General features: G+C 42.4%; 1 long non-coding RNA gene across 1 annotated transcript in view; it reads right to left on the reverse strand.

The window, feature by feature from the left end:
* LOC310765615 overlaps positions 1-17132 on the reverse strand; it is a 501503-nt gene that overhangs the window by 440841 nt on the left and 43530 nt on the right. The gene's annotated exons all lie outside the window — the stretch shown is intronic.

The raw sequence follows: 17132 nt of genomic DNA on the forward strand, positions 1-17132 counted from the left end.
CTCCTTCAGAACTGCATAGCCAATATGGGCATGTGCTACCTCAGCATGTCTGGTAGCTAAGCAACACTTCCAGCTCCCCCCCCCCCCGGCTGTTGGCTTCAACACTAACAGAAATAACCCTTAAGTTACAAAGTGTGATATCCCTGCTGCTGCACTTCCAACAAGGCTATGTCAGACACCATTGGTCTATGTAACTTAGTATTGTCTACAGTGTCTGGTAGTGGTTCTCCAGAGTTTAGAGATGCCAAGGTTTGAACCTGGGATCTTTTGCATGAAAAAAACAAAAGTTCTACCACAGAACTCTAGGCCCCTTCTAGCATTTGTTGGGCTCGATGGTACTGTGTTGCAGTGAATGTTTTGACTGGTTTTTACTTTGTTGGGTTGAAAAGTTTATTTTTCTATTACTTTGGGCATTTTTAACAGACAGGATATGCAACTCAGACACTGCTCATGTTTCTCAGCTTGATAGTTACAATCTCCAAACTTGTTGCACAGTCGTTTGGGAAACGGAAGTACATTTTCTTCCACCTAGATGTTTAGAAACACGTCCTGTGAATGGAAAGGCTGGTGTTGGCCCTGAAAGTGATAATAATGGGAGGTGGAGAAGTACCCAACCTTACAGAGGACCATCCTCTATTGTAAGTTACCTTCTGTTGGAAGTCATCTTTCCATCGTGATAGCATGAGACCCTTAATCTCAGGGTTGTGAATTTGAGCCCCACGTTGCACAAAAGAGTCCTGCATTGCAGAGGGTTGGCCTAGATGACCCCCATGGTCCCTTCCAACTCTACAATTCTGTGATTTTATTACCTACTTGAAATCTGGTTTAAGGATGAGAAACCTTAAGAAAGGAAGAGCAAGGACCCTGAAGTTGGAAGGCACTGGAAAAGCCTGCGCTAGGTGTAACAGCTTGGCAAACTCCCACAAAGTGGCCCCAGCAGGAAGGCTGGGTGATGACTCTGTCAGCAGCTGTGCTGCTTGATAGATGGATCCTTGCTCCTAACCATGTCAACCCTGTATAATAATAATAATAATAATAATAATAATAATAATAATAATAATAATATATTTATACCCCGCCCATTTGGCTGGGCTTCCCCAGCCGCTCTGGGCAGCTCCCAACAGAGGACTAAAAACAGAATAGAACTTCAAACATTAAAAACTTCCCTAAACAGGGTTGCTTTCAGATGTCTTCTAAAAGTCAGACAGTTATTTATAATAATAATAATAATATAATAATAATTTATTATTTACACCCCGCCCATCTGGCTGGGTTTCCCCAGCCACTCTGGGTGGCTTTCAACTGAATATTAAAAACAATACAGCATCAGACATTAAAAACTTCCCTAAACAGGGCCGCCTTCAGTTGTCTTTTAAAAGTAAAATAGTTGTTTATTGCCTTGACATCCACAGGGCAGGCGCCACTACCAAGAAGGCCCTCTGCCTGGTTCTCTGCAACCTCACTTCTCTCAGGGAGGGAACCACCAGAAGGCCCTCGGCGCTGGACCTCTGTGTCTGGGCTGGACAATGGGGGTGGAGACACTCCTTCAGGTATACAGGACCGAGGCCGTTTAGGGCTTTAAAGGTAAGCACCAACACTTTGAATTGTGCTCGGAAACGTACTGGGAGCCAACGTAGCCCATCACTCCTCACCATTGGCCATGCCGACTGAAGCTGATTGGGCATTGTGATTCAGCAGAATCTGGAGGTCACCACACTGGCCACTCCTGCCTTGACCATTCTTATGGATGTCGCCACATCAGCACCAACCCATGGAGAAACAGAAGCCTGGACCAGGTCCTTGATGGATGCTGCTTTTTGCAACTTCTGCCATCGCAAGCAGCGGTCGCGAAATGACAGGCTACAGAAACGTCTCTAACATCTGGACAGACCGCATTACAAAAGTATGCAACAGTGAGCCCGAGGAAGGGCTGCATGGAGAAAAAGCTGCTCCCACGTAGAGGGAAAAGAGAGTGACAATTGGCCCTGGGTCAAAAGGGTAAAAGCTCTGGAGGCAGCTCTGTAGAACAATTCAAAGGGGTCGAGGGGGGAGGGGGAGAAACCCCCACCCATCCTTGCTGGAAGCTGTTCTGTATTTATCAATTCAGAACAGCCTCCTTTATTAACATTTTAAACAAGCCATCTTTTTCCAGCTAGGGGAGGAGGAGGGGAAAAGCCCTATATGTTCAGTTATCTTGCTCCCAAAGAACCTGGATGTTTAGATCTGGTGTTTTGTTTCGGTTTTTTAAAACTGGGCGAACACTGCTATATTCCTGGTGCAGTTTAATGTGGCTCTCTCTGGGCTGACACAATGGCTAATGCTCTATTTTGTTAGGCACTTTGATCCTGAGTGCCCTGTTTTAAGTCTTGCTACTGCCGGTTAAGCTAGCGCTTTGTTACCGCAGGGATAACTGGAGGATTCTGAAAGTTGGGCAGCGCCCTCCCCAAGATCAAAATATAAAAATAGGTCTGGGGTCAAGGAACTGTATAGACCCCCAGAAGCTTTCCAGTCTTACAGCTGGAGATTGTCTCTTATGTATATATAAATCGTCATTAGGATTCTGACAAAGAAGTACAGGATGAGATTGCTGCAGGGCAACTCTTTGAATCTTATTCCTGATTTATTTTTTTTTAAAAAAAACACTTCTGGCTGGCTCATAGAAGACAGGGCAAGTTCAAGGAAGGCATTAAAATCATTTAAAGTTTTTCTTTTTTTTTAAGTGCTCTTCCAGAGTCTATAGTTGCATTTTATCTGATGCATTTTCTAGTATTGTAATTATTTTTGGCTTGTTCTTAACTTGTAAGCCATATAGGGAAACCTATCACTTTTATAAATGAAGAAAAATATCGTCAATCGATTGATGGCAGCTGAAGTGTTGGGATGAATAGTTTGGTATTAAGGCAAAGACCTTTGAGCATAGCGGTGTGGTGCAAAGGATTGGAGACCTCCTACCATTTTGTTTTTTAAAGGGCTATAAAGGAAAACCCTTGGAGAGTATCACATGATAATTTACAAAACACCGCACAAAGGAGAACAGAACTATTGTTACAGGAAGGCACTGTAAAAATTACACAGCTCGCTGTCATACTCTAGTCTGAAGCAACATGCCTGGAACTGTGCCCAGTCTCTCAAAATAAATAAATAAAGACTTGACTACAAGGGAGTTTAAAAAGGGACGCGGGTGGCGCTGTGAGTTAAACCACAGAGTCTAGGACTTGCCGATCAGAAGGTTGGCGGTTCGAATCCCCATGATGGGGTGAGCTCCCGTTGCTCGGTCCCTGCTCCTGCCAACCTAGCAGATATGAGTGTGCAAAGGTATTTCTCCTTGTGCAATGGAAGATTCCCCTCCAAGTCCCCTAAATATATTCTAGAGTTTTTCCCAATCCTCCAGAGCAGATCTGAGAATGGTGCCGGGTGTTTATGGGGGGAATAGGAAGGGAGGAAATCCCATTGTGCTAATCCTTGCACGAGTGCAATAATTTATCTGAATATGCCCTTAGTTTCCAGTCCTGAAACATACAGTCATCAACTGATAAACCTCAAAGCATCAACCAGGCCTCCAATGGGTTGACATATTTTTAAAAATTTATTTCTGGAGGAGATATTTTGAATCCTGCAGGCTGTCTCCATTCTTACATTCCTGGCCAAAGGTCCCTGGTTCTGCCTGGTGACACGACAGTTTCATGTTTAAAGCGTTCTTCTGAGCAAAGAGAGACTGCCATCGGGCCTCTCACGAAGGCACAAAAACAACGCCATTTGTACTGGTTGCAAAAAGATGGCCCAACCTAATGTAAGTGGACAGGTTCAGCGCTACCTCAAATTAATTTGCCTAGTCAGTGGTCTGTAGCATTTGCCCACTTTAAAGCACTGTGGACACCTTATCCTCTGCTCTACTGCCAGCTGACAGAAAAAATTGAATCAGCTCCTCACTATATCTAAGTTGTTGTCAGATATCGGATACAAAAATAAATGTGTTTCCCCCCATTGTGTTTTAGCTATCATGTTGGGTTATGTCAGCTCTCTGCGAATCACGTTATGGTTGATGGTGTCTTTTAGAGACAAGCACGGGCTGCCTGTAATTTATGCTCGTATTAATGGAGGATGGAGTCGGTGCTACGCAGGTAAGTCAAATCCAGCTTAGGCATTATTCTGTGCAAGCCATCCCTCTGCCTGCACGCTGCTGGATTTACATAATTGTTTAAGCCATTGAACGGAATTGTTACATTTAATTATGCCTTATTGTGGGAGATTTATTGCAATATTTGATTATATCCGAGAGAGTGTTAACTGAGGTACAAATGGCTGGACCTGCTGAGGAACGGGAAGAGGGCCTCCAAAGAGCTCATTATACACTGACTAAATAAAAACAATTATTTTTCCCCCCTTCAGAAGCAGCTCATAATAAGGTGCAGTTAAAGGGTCAGGAATAATGAACAGTCAAACCTCACTAAAGGATATTAGGGAGTGAAGATTCGTGTCGGGCAAGGTAAGGAGAGTACGACAGAAATATCTGTAGCTAGTCTCCCAGCTAGGTACGGACTAGACCTGAAAGCAAGATGGTGGCTTTCAGATCATGCTTCCAGAGGAACCAGTGTAGTTCCTTCGAGATGCTATTGGACTCAGCCAGTGTACTAAAAGACAAAGGTGACGGGTCTTGCAATCAAACAAAAGATGGAAGGCATCAGAATGGCTACCCCTGCCATATAGGATGAATCTCATATGGAGGAAGCGAGATACAGTTTTGTTAGTACTCTGGTTGTGTACCCACCCCCTACAAAACAACATTTAAGCACAATTAGGGACATGATCTGGGACACGGGTGGCGCTGTTGGTTAAACCACAGAGCCTAGGACTTGCCGATCAGAAGGTTGGCGGTTCGAATCCCCACAACAGGGTGAGCTCCCGTTGCTCAGTCCCTGCTCCTGCCAATCTAGCAGTTTGAAAGCATGTCAAAGTGCAAATAGATCAATAGGTACCGCTCTGGCGGGAAGGTAAACGGCGTTTCCATGCGCTGCTCTGGTTCGCCAGAAGTGGCTTAGTCATGCTGGCCACATGACCCGGAAGCTGTACGCCGGCTCCCTTGGCCAATAAAGCGAGATGAGCACCAGAACCCCAGAGTCGGTCACGATTGGACCTAATGGTCAGGGGTCCCTTTACCTTTACTAGGGACATGATCTAGCAAAACTGAAAAACTTTTCTTTCCCTTTGCCAAGAGGTAGACGGTGACGTGGATCAGGGTCAAGGAAACTCATCTAATCACGTTACCATGATGACATAAGGACTATGCTGTAATCAGATGTTCTTCACCAGGGATGCAAGAAGGCATCTTTGTCTGTTCCTCCCTGTATTCGTTGCATGCAGCCCTGTTTCTGTTCTGCTGCGGTTTGTCTTCTGCCCAAAAGGATGCTAATTTTGCTGTCTGTTGTGGCGAAATTACATAATTTATGCAAATTATATGAATTGTGTAAATTGCACTGTCATTATGTTATCCCACCCTATTCATTTCAGTGCAAAAGAAACACAATGCGGATGCTTCGGGGATGTAAACAATTAGATATCATTTGCAGATTGAGAACAACAACATTCAGTACTGATCATACTGATTCCCATTATCAACAGGGGACAAGTAAGCAAACACTGGCAATTTCTGTTTTTGTCTGAATTCTCCAACATCTCTGCTCTTTTGTCAGAATTTTCCAACACTCAGGCTACATATACCAACCTTCCCCCTCTTAACATCCTATTGTGGGCAGGAGCTGCCAGTATCAGAACTGGAAAGTCCTAAAAGATCTTTGAAAAGAATTCTAGGGGTTAGGGCATCTAGGTTAGCTCTGGACAGTCTGTGTTTAGGAAGTAATATTCAAGGCTCTAATAAGGTGTATCCTCCATATCCCTAAAGATGTGTGGCTTGTGGTCAACTTTGGCTTTCTATTAGTAGTAGTAGTAGTAGTAGTAGTAGTAGTAGTAAATGCATTATTCATTTAACATGGGGTTCATAACTGTTTTGAATGGGCTTTCCAGTATCAATACAAATATGATCCACCAAGTATTCATCTTTCCAGTTCTGGGCACCACAATTTAAGAAGGATATCGACAAGCTGGAATGTGCAGAAGGCAGCCAAGATGAGAAAGGCTCTGGAAATCATGCCTTCTGAGGGAGTTGGGTATGTTTTGCCTGGTAAAGAGGAGACTGAGGAGGTATGAAAGCCCTCTTCAAATATCTAAAGGGCTGTCACATGGAGGATGGAGCAAGCTTGTTCTTTCCTTCTCCAGAGACTAGGACCTGAACCAACGGATTCAAGTTACAAGAAAGGAGATTCTAACTAAACCTCAGGAAGAACTTTCTGACAATAAGAGCTGTTTGACTGTGTAACAGACTTCTATGAGAGGTGGTGGACTCTCCTTCCTTGGTGGGTTTTAAGTGGAGAGTGGATGGCCATCTGTCATGTATGATCTACATGAGACTCCTGCATTGCAGGGGGTTGGGCTAGATGATCCTCAGGGTCCCTTCCAACTCTATGATTCTATTATTCTAATAAGGGTGATTAATTCAGGAGGTCAAACTTTGTAATCCTTTCTTAAATGGAACTCACATTGGACAGTTAGCCATGCAGAGGCATATCTATGCACGTATTTTATGTACCAAATACAACAAGCAATCCTATCGTAATCCCAACAACAAACTGTTGACAAACTAGTCAGCAAGGCGGAGCCTTCTCATCTAAATACGTTGGCAAATATTCTCCAAGTAATGAACTGCACTCGCTGATGGCGGGAGCTGTTTCTGAATGATTCATGAACTGAAAAGGGGGCTCAATTAATTGGATAATTTATTCGCAATGAATAATTTGCACACAGCTCTGTTCCTGAAAGCCTTCCTGCCCTTGAATAAAACTGATTTGCTAGTTTGGGCTGCCTCTCATTCCGAATGTGGTTAAGGCTTCAATTAGACTTGGCTATGTTCAAACTTGACATTCCCAGCGTCTTCCTGCATATTTGTAGTAGCAGAAGTGAGCCAGTGTTTGGGTTGAATTTGCGTGTGTGTGCCTGGTTTGAAGTCAAAGGGCTCACAAAAACAACGAGTGAATGGCTAAGGACACGGGCTCCAGTTCTTCCTTTCCGTTTATGTGCAAAATCAAAAACATGCAAAGTTTGATAGTATCAGCGCCTCAGCTGATAAGGCATACATTAAGGAGTAGAAAAGAAAGTAAAGGCATGAGAGACCTGTCAGTCTGAATGTTATTTAAATAAGTACATAAGAAAAACAGTTCAAGGAGGGTTATGCAGCTGAATTTTCAATCATGATGCACCAAAGGCTGTCAGAACAACATATTGCATTAGCCAGATTTGTTGCCCAAATAGGCAGGCAAGGGAACCAATCAACCAGGTACTACTGCCGTGAAACCTGGTAGATTGCATTCAAGGCTTACATAGGGGACTCTCCTAGCCTGAAGATCTATTTTCAATGTATCCTGATAAATAAATACAATAGTCACTCCGTCACTGATGAACTCTGCGGTTTGTTCCATACAGGGAGTCGCTGTCACAGACCAAGGGGTGATAGAGAAGAGTGAATATTCTACTTCTGCTCAGACCTAGTTCTTGGGGTGAACCTTACAAATCATAATAATCAGTGCTTTTTCTGGTGGGATGCAGGGGTACGCAAACCCCTAAACTTTTGTGAATCTAAGTTTGGCCTCATTAAGGGGCAGTATTTCAATATGAGTAGGATAATGAGAGTACCCCTGAACATTGTTTTTAGGGGGGGGGGAAAGCACTGAGCATAAGGATAGATTTTATTTTCAACTGTATCTTATGGTTTCTAATTTTTACTTGTAGGTAAAGGTAAAGGACCCTGGGTGATCAACTGGATTTTGGGGTGCAGCACTCATCTCGCTTTTCAGGCTGAGGGAGCCAGTGTTTGTCCACAGGCAGCTTTCCAGGTCATGTGGCCAGCATGACTAAACTGCTTCTGGTGCAACAGCACACCATGACAGAAACCAGAGTGCATGGATACACTGTTTACCTTCCCACCACAGCGGTAGCTATTTATCTACTTGCACTGGTGTGCTTTCAAACTGCTAGGTTGGCAGGAGCTGGGACACAGCAACGGGAGCTCACCCCGTCACACAGATTTAAACTGCTGACCTTCCAATTGGCAAACCCAAGGGCCTTGGTGGTTTAGACCACAGTGCCACCTGCGTCCCTTGCAAACTTGTAAACTGCACTGAGAACTTGTGTTACTAGGTGGGATATAAAACACAAATAAATAAATACTTTTGGTTGTCCTTAATGATCAGTAATGACTATACCTTCACACACATGAATGACCATGGATGATGATAGGCGTGTGCCAAACATTGCCCAGTTTAAATTTTTGTTACCAAACTAGTAATTTTGGAGGGTGGGGTTTTTTGTGTGGAAAATATTTCCTGAAAATCACACACACACACACACACACACACACACACACACTTATGTATATTTATATGTATATGTAGTACTTTTTTCTGGGGGGACGCAGGGGTACACATACCCCTAAACATTTTGTGAATCTAAACATTTATTTAGAAAAAAGCACTGTGTATATGTATATATTCTTCAACATCATTGTTTTCACTGTCAGTTACTGTTTAGGCACTGTCCTCCACCTGGTTGCTGTTTCCTAGATTAGTCTCACATGTGATCCCAACCAGTTAGGGATCACTTAGCGAGTGGGATGGCATCACCATGGTATACAGCCAATCAGATTTGCGATGACATTACGGAGAGCATTTGAGAACAATTAGAAGAAAAAAAGGAGCAAGACAAACAAGAGAAAGGCAAGATAAAATGTGCAAGTGAGAAAGACGCCAAGAATTTATGGAAACCCAAACTAATCATGAGGCAAAAGGGAGAGAGCTTTCCTTTCCCATCCCCACTCATCAAGGGTGCTTCCAGACGGGTGTTTATTGTGGGGTGGCTGCTTCTCATGCATGCATATTTATAATAGTAAAAATAAAAAATTATTATTTATACCCCTCCCATCTGTCTGGGTTTCCCCAGCCACTCTGGGCAGCTTCCAACCAAATATTAAAAACAATACAGCATCAGACATTAAAAACTTCCCTAAACAGGGTCGTCTTCAGTTGTCTTTTAAAAGTAAAATAGTTGTTTATTGACTTGACATCCACAGGGCAGGCGCCACTACCAAGAAGGCCCTCTGCCTGGCCCTCTGCCTGGTTCCCTGTAACTTGGCTTCTCGCAGTGAGGGAACAGCCAGAAGGCCCTCGGTGCTGGACCTCAGTGTCCAGGTAGAACAATGGGGGTGGAGACGCTCCTTCAGATATACTGGACTGAGGCCCCCATGCATCAAAATGCCAGCTTGTATTTCCATATTTTCCTTCATCCCATCCAGATATTCCACTTCTGGGGAAAATCTGACAAAACAACATTTTAAAAACCTGTTGCCAATGACTCCTTTCTGATATCTGAACGATTCATTGACAATATTAGTCCCCGTTTGGAAGCACTGGAACATTACCATAAGCAAATGAGGATTCTGCTAAGTGTGTTGGGTAGAAGATGCTGTTTTATCTCTCTCCTTCTTTCACCAGGGCATAAATTTGCCAGGGCAGTGTTTCTTCCCACTGTATGACAAGCTGCCCCTGTTTTGTCTTCTACACATGTATCAAAGATACAAGAGCCCTTTCCTAGTTTGCATCTAGGAACATAGCCAGCTGCCTGACATCAAATGAGGCCATTGTCCATCTACCTCAATACTGTCTCCACTGACTGACAGCAGCTTTCAGAATTTCAGACAGGAATCTTTTCCAGTCCTACCTAGAGATGCTGAGGATTGAACCCAGGACCTGCCTGAAGGTGTCCTTCCGCTGATCTTTGGCCCTTACATTGACTAGCTTACTAGCACCATTCCGCAAGGTAAGAAAATGTTTTTTGGCTTTTTCTCATGTATGCTTTGTTTGGAATATATTACACACACACACATACACAGAGAGAGAGAGGGTGAAAGGGAGGGGAAGAGAAAAGGAGACATTTTCTCTGGTGCTAATGTATTTTTTTCCTGGGAAATGTGTAAATAGATATGAGCAAACTGTCTAAAAGTTATTCAGCTACTCAGTGAACCATGTAATCTGTTGGCTCATACAGACAACAGATAATAGAGTGAGATATTTCCTTTACATTGCCTGGGTAGAATCTCAGCACAAAGAGTCAATTTGTGTCCTGTCAGGGCATGTTACAACACACTATATTATCACTTCGGGAACAGGCAATTTGGATAATGAATATATGATTTAGAGAGCAAAAATGAAAAGACTATTTAGCAGATTAGATATCTGTGAAGTGGAAAGTTTGCATTATGATTTTTCTTCCATATATATGGGTTCCCTGCTTAATTTTGATTCTCTGGATCTACTTATTGCCCACCGTTTCTTTTCCTCCTTGCAATGCTAATCAGAAACCTTTTTTTTTTTTACTTTATTCTTTAATACATAATATAAGGACAGCTGCATTTTTTTAAATGGTCCCATCTGTGAAGTCCCTTCCAATAATAAGATTCCCTACAATACCATTTCAATGTTAAAATCTCCTTGTGTTTTCTTGGGACAGTATGCTACAGTATGCTACAATGCCCTTTTATGTTAATGATGAAATCTGTTCTTGTACACTGTTGTAAACAGGAAGGAGCATGGCAGAAAAACTGATATTTCCCTGATACACGAAGACATAAATAAATATGAGTGCATATTATTTGATATGTAAAATCAATTTGAAGTTAAATATATCCACCTGGCTTCACTTAGCTTGTTGTTGTTGTTTAGTCGCTTAGTCGTGTCCGACTCTTTGTGACCCCATGGACCAGAGCACGCCAGGCACTCCTGTCTTCCACTGCCTCCCACAGTTTGGTTAGACTCATGCTGGTAGCTTCGAGAACACTGTCCAACCATCTCGTCCTCTGTTGCCTCCTTCTCCTTGTGCTCTCAGTTTTTCCCAACATCAGGGTCTTTCCCAGGATGTCTTCTCTTCTCACGAGGTGGCCAAAATATTGGAGCCTCAGCTTCATGATCTGTCCTTCCAGTGAGCACTCAGGGCTGATTTCCTTAAGAATGGATACGTTTGATCGTCTTGCAGTCCATGGGACTCTCAAGAGTCTCCTCCAGCACCATAATTCAAAAGCATCAATTCTTCACCTAGCTTAAAGATGTGAAACAACAACAACAACAACAACACAGTTCCATGGGAACACTTTGTTCCCATTAAAATCAAGGAGACTTAAATCAGTTATGACTAATTTGTTGTAATAGGACAAAAGCACGACTTAGGCCCTCTGGATCCTACCCACTGCAGCTGTTTTCCATCTCAAACAAAAATAATATCAGTAATATCATTTGTTATACGGTAAATCTTGAGAAGATGAAGAATTCATTCAACTCATAGTGTAAAAACCATGCAACCAGAACTACCACCAAACACAGCCACAGTTCCCCAACCTGATATAAGGAGTCAGGGCATTTTTCTACATAGTTCAATAGCGCCAACTCTGATTGGCAGCATGTCTTCGAAGCCTTAGGCTGAAATTAATCTGTATGGGCAAGGGCACAGCACTTTGCAAGTACCAGCAATCAGTTGATTCACAGATCTTACGAAGCCTAGCACACAAAGTGTTGCAAGCCCCAATGCTCACTTCATTGTTGGTTCCTGCAGCCCACTTTGTGGCCCAGCTACCTCTTGACCTGACCAACACCTGTTGATGTCATATATGGGACTCAGCTATACAGCTGCAAATAAAACGTTTTTAAGTGTGCTGCAAAATGCAATATACAAATGTGACACTAGGTGGCGACAGTGAGCTATGAAAAATTCAATGTATTTATCAAATTGTTTTTTTTTTTAAAAGCGTTTTCACAGCATTATTAAAATGTGTGTAGATTCCACCATGATGTCAGGCGCAGGGCAGGTGGGGGTGGGTTGGCTGAAACAGCCTCACAGACCAAATGGGAAGGCCTGCTAGATTTAATTTATGCTGCAGGCCAGAGATTTACTTAATTACTTATTTCACAAAGGTTAGACACTGCTTGGTTGATAAAAACAACAACAACCCAAGTGGTTTACAAAAGAGAAAACAGTAAAATCCAGAAAAATTCACCACCCTACTTTAAAAAATATAGAAGGTAAAATACTAAAACAGACTAAAACTACCTCAACTTTCTAAGCGTTTTGGTAGGCTTGTCTAAATAAGAACATGTTTAGCAGGTGCCCAGAAGACTGCAGTAAGGCAAGGAGTTCCAAAGCACAGTGGTACCTCGGGTTACATACGCTTCAGGTTACAGACTCTGCTAACCCAGAAATAGTACCTCGGGTTAAGAACTTTGCTTCAGGATGAGAACAGAAATCGTGCTCCGGTGGCGCGGCAGCAGCGGGAGGCCCCATTAGCTAAAGTGGTGCTTCAGGTGAAGAACAGTTTCAGGTTAAGAACGCACCTCCAGAACGAATGAAGTACTTAACCCGAGGTACCACTATATAAGCTCTGCCACACTAATGACACAGTTCTTACAAATACGGAATGGGTATTATGTGGCAGCTATAGTAGCCATGCCAATTTTGCCTTTCAAAGCAATCAAGTGGGCACATATGGGGTAAGGTGATCTTGTTGGTAAGCCAGGGGTTAGATGCCCACCACTACTTTAGATTCTCTCATATATCCCTTACCCAGTGCTGCTTTCCTGCCTAACTGGATCCTATTTTCCATTGTTCCACAGACAGTTCAGACTTACGTTGTTGTAGATAAGCTATAGAGCTACCCCTAACATTGATACAGACGTCAAAATTGATGGACTACCCAGAATTGGATAAAATGACAGGAAGGATTCGAAACCTGCGGCACCAGAGATTTACAGAAGATCGGAAGAAATATACGAACTATTTGAGGAGCAACTGTAATCAACAAATTACGCTAGTAGGATTACAATAAGTTTTGTAAGGAGAAATATATGAAATATTGCAAAGAAGAGAAAGAAGAGAGATATTAGTTATGAGATTTAAATGTAATAGTGAAAATAAGAAATGTATACTAAGAGAAAAGATTGGAAAATTTTCAGATGTGCTTGATGGAAGTAAAATAAAATGTATAAGAGATAAAAGTATGTTTAATAATTGTTGAAAATGATATGTTAAAAAACTAATAATTTTTTTAAAAAAGAAACATTGATACAGACGTAAGAGCAGATTCCAGCTTAGTCAAAGCTGCTTCTTTTTTAAAGAAACCATTCTACCCACTTCCTCCCTCTGAAACTTTTTGCTAAAACGTTACCATACATTCGCTAATTTATTTATTTTTTGGGAGGGGTGGAGTATTAAGGATGGGCAAACCCCCGCTGAAAGCCGCCCCCCCCCCCACCGTATCTTACTGAAATTCTTACAGCTTCTCTTGGATGTTAGGGATATACAGAACACTCCCGAGAAATTTCACTTTTCATAAATCAGATGTTTTGCCATAGTTGCAAAAGTGGGGCTTGCAGGTCGGAATGATACAAAGCAAAGGAGGGGTAGAATATGCCGAGCAAATCAACTGTCTTAAAAATTTCTGGATACCTCCCTGCGCTTTTAACAGCAGTTATTATTTCGGATTCCCCTTTGTTTGGTACAGATATATCATGATATAAAATACTGTTGTTGTTTCATGCCGCCTCTTCTGCTCATCTTCCATCCCTGTGGCTGGAGGTAGCTTAGCCCTTGTGACTGGACTGCACAGAAAAGAGCATGAATACATTCCTACAAGTATTGGGACCCGTATGGAAGCGAAGGGGCCCTTAGTGACCTCCGTCGTCTTCTGCTGATCACTTGCGTTTGTTGTAGTAGGAAGGCAAACACAAGCATAGAAGTGTCATTGAACAGCAAACCCTTCAAAAATTTCACCAGTCTTTTGTATTCAAGTTACAGAGCAGTGGGGGTGCCTCTTTTCAGAGAGACAGACTTATGCAAGTATTAAGAACTGGCTGAGATAAGAAGTGAAGCTTAAGAGACCTTCATCATTAGCTGCTAGTGGCGGAGATTAGTGATCCTACTATGGGATTACGGAGGGAAAGGGTGCTGCTGCTGGCTAATTGTTCATTAATGCTTGTAAAATAAGATAGTGGTAGTCAAAACTCGCCATTGTCTGCCCCTTCAAAGTAAACCAGAAATTGGATATGGCCATCAGTAACGGTGCTGGTGTCTGAAAGGAATGCGTTCAATGGATCGTTTACAGTGCAAATGGTTTCCTTGGATGTGCTTCAAACATTTAATTGGATGACTTTGGTCCTAAAAAGAAGCATTTTGCTTCTAGCTGCCAATGGTAAGGAGCCAACCTATCACGCTTTTAATACTTCACAGTTAAAAATATATATACTTCACAATAGAGGTGTGTCTTGTCAGCTGAGGAAAATACCCCAGTAACTTAAGGTTATAGATTACTCAAAGTAGATCTATTGAAATTAATGAACATGATTGACTTGGGGCCGCTAGTGGGTTTGCTCTGAGAAGACTTTTGTCAGATACAACCCCTAGAATGGAATTTGATGGCCCAGATTGTGCATGGACCTGGGAGACCAGGGTTCCAATCGCCACTCATCAATGAACCTTGGGACATTCATCAACTGTTAGTCTAATCTACCTCTCAGAGTTGCTATGGGGATTAAATAAGGAAGGGGAAGAAACACATAGGCTAACTTGAGCTCCTTGGCGGAAAGGTGAAATATAAAAAGCAGCAATAGATAAAGAAATAAAGAAATAACAGAAGAAACTGCATGCATTATGGATGAAGTAGAAATTCATTTCGTCCCCATGTTCATGTGACCTTACCTAATTTGGACTTCCTGAACCAATGCATAAACTGAAATTCAGTTTCGCTTAAAAATTCACACTGCACTGAATTTTGCAATGCAGTTCTCCATCCAAAGAAAGCCTATAGAAATGCATGTTGGCAAAAGGTGTTTACTAAAATGTGTATATTCATGAAAATAACAAATAAAAAAATTACTCAATTAAGGGAAAATAACTTACAAAAATGCATTTACCAGGCATACAAAATTGCATACAAAAATTTCATTTATTAGGAAAACTGCAGGTGAAAATACTTATGAGTTTTCATGAGGACTTCATTTTTGAAAACCTGTAAAACATGTGGAAATGGGATGGACCAAACTTTAGAGTTGAAAAATGAGGAACTAGCATGCACAAGACCAATCACTCCTCAGATTATGTACTTGCTTTATTTAGTATGTATATAGGGACGCGGGTGGCGCTGTGGATTAAACCACAGAGCCTAGGACTTGCCGATCAGAAGGTCAGCGGTTCGAATCCCCACGATGGGGTGAGCTCCCGTTGCTCAGTCCCTGCTCCTGCCAACCTAGCAGTTCGAAAGCACGTCAAAGTGCAAGTAGATAAATAGGTACCACTTCAGCGGGAAGGTAAACGGCATTTCCATGCGCTGCTCTGGTTCACCAGAAGCGGCTTAGTCATGCTGGCCACATGACCCGGAAGCTGTACGCCGGCTCCCTCGGCCAGTAAAACGAGATGAGCGCTGCAACCCCAGAGTCGGTCACGACTGGACCTAATGGTCAGGGGTCCCTTTACCTTTACCTTATCAGGGCTGCTTACCTGATTCTTTTCATCCCACTTTTCATCTTTATAACAACCCTGTGAGGTTGAGATGCTGGTTGAGAATGCTCCTTTAGCACTGTTTAGAGCATGATCACTGAGGGAGAAGCATGTGCTGTGCACACTTCAGGGTCTACAGCCCAAAGGTCATAATGCTGCTTCTGAATTGTGAGGCCTCACCTGCCACATGCTGTGTCATATTCTGTGATCACAGATGAACACAGTTCAAAGGCAGATACCCCTGGATACACCTAAATTATTATAGAGGTTATTATTACAGAGAAGGCTCCCTGGAAAATACCCTGATGCTGGGAAAGATGGAGGGCACAAGGAGGAGGGGACGACAGAGGACAAGATGGTTGGACAGTGTTCTCAAAGCTACCAGCATAAGTTTGACCAAACTGCGGGAGGCAGTGGAAGACAGGAGTGCCTGGCGTGCTCGGGTCCATGGGGTCATGAAGAGTCGGACACGACTAAATGACTAAACAACAACAACAACAACCTGGGTGTGGGGAATCTGTCCATTTCTGTACTTTCAGTTTCTATCCCCCCCCCCGTTTTAAAGTCAGTTCTCCATGTTCCTTCAGAAATTTGCAGATTTGCTTCTTAAATGCCGTCATGAAAACTCATCAGCATTTCATTGTGAATCTTTCATAACAGACATGTCATCATGCAATGTTACCTAACAGACAATTACAAGACAATTTCCCCTAAAAGAATCTTTTCTATGTTACATTCACTAATAAATGTATTTTTATTGATATTTCCGCCTAGTATATGTATTTATTTACACATTATTTGAATGGAGAACAGCACCACAAAATTCAGAGATGGAAGCGTCTTGAAGGATGGCTGTGTTTCAGTCTGCATAATGTTTCGAAAGAGTGCGAACTCATTGAAAGGGAAACAGAAATGAATTTATCTCCCAACCCCTAGTGGGAATCCATCTTCAATAAAATGCATGTCCTCATCTTGCTTTTCACATTGCAGCAAATTTTGTAAGCTAAATTTTAGAGCAAATTTCAAGGAAATAGCTTGAACTGTCTCTTAGGTTTTGCTTTTCCCCGACACCGAATGATTCCTAATCCTTGCAGTCCTTTTACCGGTTTTTAAAATGTTTACAACGAGTCTCTGCTGGTGCACAAGGTGATCTGCTTCCCTTTGTTTCCCCCAAGGGAGACTGCGTGCCAAATGCAAGGGCAAGCACAGCACAAAAAGAGGCGCTTTGAGCTCAAAAGAGCAAAACATCTGCATCCCATGAAAAGACACGCTGGTGTTTTAAGCTAACAATCAGTGACAGCTCTAATATTTTCTTTGGCCGTTTATGTAGACTCTTATTCGAAATCTTTCTCTGAGCTAGGGAATTAACAATGGAACCTACCTATGGGAAACCCAGCCAGATTGGCGGGGTATGTATAAATAAATAAATAAATAAATAAATAAATATATATATATTATTATTCAGGCACAAAGCACCTTCAGTGGTTCTCTTA

The sequence above is a fragment of the Podarcis filfolensis genome (assembly GCF_964270895.1).
Source record: "Podarcis filfolensis genome assembly, chromosome: 6".
NCBI classification, from domain to species: domain Eukaryota; kingdom Metazoa; phylum Chordata; class Lepidosauria; order Squamata; family Lacertidae; genus Podarcis; species Podarcis filfolensis.